Here is a 2,300-nt window from a genome sequence, read left to right on the forward strand (position 1 = left end):
TGCCCAACCTTCCTTCCGAGGAGTGGCTGGTGGGTTTGAACCGCCAGCCTTCTGGTTAGCAGTCAAGTGCCTTAGGCACTATGCTACCAGAGCTCCCAAGAATCAGAATAGTCTCTTCTATAACCACAGTACTGTTATCGACTTCAGTAAAGTTAACATCGGTACACTATTGCTACCTAATCCTCAATTTTTATTCCAGTTCTGACAATAGACCCAATAAAGTCCTTTACAACCTTTTTCCTGGCTAGTATAGGATCAAATCTCAGGTCAGGTATTTGGGTGTTGCATTTAGTTGTCATGTCCACAGCCTCTCTTTGTCTTCTGTGACGTTGACATTGGGGATGAACACCATACTTAAATATTTTGGTGCTCAGATTGTGAAGGACTTAGTTTTAAATTGTTTCCTTTTCCCGCTTAATGAACCCCTCTTCCTTTTCCAGATCATTCTCTTCAGCTTACATTCATGTGGTCATATCTCCAATCCTTCAGCAGGTCTCCTGACCCCACATTCCTCTTCAGCCGTCCCTCTCATTTCTGGTCTCCCCTTCTCAGAGGAACCTGTTAAAGGTATATTCCTACTTTACGGCTCAGTATCCTTCATTTGCCCACTTTGATCAGGATTCTGTCCTGAGTGCTTTTTGTCAGCTTCAATGAATGAACTCCACATCCAATCCATAAACACATCTTGCCAATTCACCTTCCAAAATATGTCCCAAGTGCCCACTTCTCCCTACCCCAACTCTACCACCATATTTTCGTCCACCACCTCTGTTTCTTGGATGAGTGTAGTAGCCTCTTATCATCCAATTTCCACATAGTAGCTGGAGTATCTTTTTATTTTTTTTCCAAATCTAGATAAAATGCACATAAATGAACCATTAACCATTTTAAAGTATACATTTCAGTGGCGTTTAATACATTCACAGTGTTGTGAAGCTATCACCTCTATCTAGTTTCAAGACCTTTTTAAATCACTCTAAAAAGAAACTTCCATTAAGTAGCCACTTCTCATTCCCCCTACCCCAGTAGCAACCACTAATCTGCTTTCTGTCTATGGATTTGCCTATTCTGGACATTTCATATAAATGGGATCATATGATACATGCTCTTTTGTAACTGGCTTCTTTCAACAGCATAATATTTTTGAGGTTCATCCATATTGTAGCATTTATCAGAACTGCCTTTTTGTGTCTGAAAACTTTCTTATTGTATGGATATAGCAGAATTTGCCTGTTCATCTACTGGTGGACGTTTGGGATATTTCAACCTTTTGGCTATTGGGAATAATGCTGTTATGAACATTTGTGTAGAGCACTGTTTTAAAAGCATTAATTGGATCATGTCACACCCCTACTTCAAACCCTCCGGTGGTTTTACTGAACCCACACTCCTTGCCCTGCAGTCTCCTGTTGTGCCATATTCTGGTCTCTGCGGCTCACCTCTCCCCCTTGCTCCCATGCTCCTTTGGATTCCTTCTGTGCACTGAGCTCCTTCTGGGCCTTTGGATGAACCTGGCATTCCCCGCCCCTCCTTCATTTTCTGTGGTTGACTTCTTATCATTAGGACCTTACTTTGAATATCACCTCTTTGATCACTTGATCTGCAGTAGCCCCCAAATCACCCTCTATAGCAGTCTTAGTTTAATACTCAACACTGCACTCATCTATTAGTTTTCTGGTTAATTTATTTCTCTGTTTATTGCCCTCTCCCCATACTAGAAGGTGAGCAGGCGCCACATCTCCATTGCCTGGAATAGTATCTGGTGTATATAGGCATTCAATAACAATTTTATGAATGAATGATACATTTATACTGCCTAGATTTCGCACAAGCCAGCACATGGTAGGCACTCAATAAATTTTCTCTCCTCCCATGAGTACATTTGTGTTTCTGGGGCTGGTCTACAAGTGTCTGGCGAGGACAGTGATATAATAAATAGATTCATATTTATGTGTTAGAATCCTACTTATCAGAATTTCTAGACAAAGAGGAATAACTTTTTTACCAAAGGAAAAATACCCCCCCCCCAAAAAAAAAAAAAACAAATGACAGAATTCCAAGAATCACCATTGTCGCATTGTTCAGTGAGGGCATTTCCTGGCTCTCCTAGCTACAAGACTGGTTCTCAGATGTCAAAAAACTGACAGGTTTACCTTGGGATGATCGGGCAATCTTCTTCTTCTTTTTTAAGTTATTTATTTATTTTATTTATTGTGATTTGGGTGAAGATTTACAGAGCAAATTCACTTTCCATACAACAGTTCACATATACTTTGTCTCATGTCATTGACCACAGTTTA

The sequence above is a fragment of the Orycteropus afer genome, unplaced genomic scaffold (assembly GCF_000298275.1).
Source record: "Orycteropus afer afer isolate SDZICR_OR568_19922 unplaced genomic scaffold, OryAfe1.0 scaffold00404, whole genome shotgun sequence".
NCBI classification, from domain to species: Eukaryota; Metazoa; Chordata; class Mammalia; order Tubulidentata; family Orycteropodidae; genus Orycteropus; species Orycteropus afer.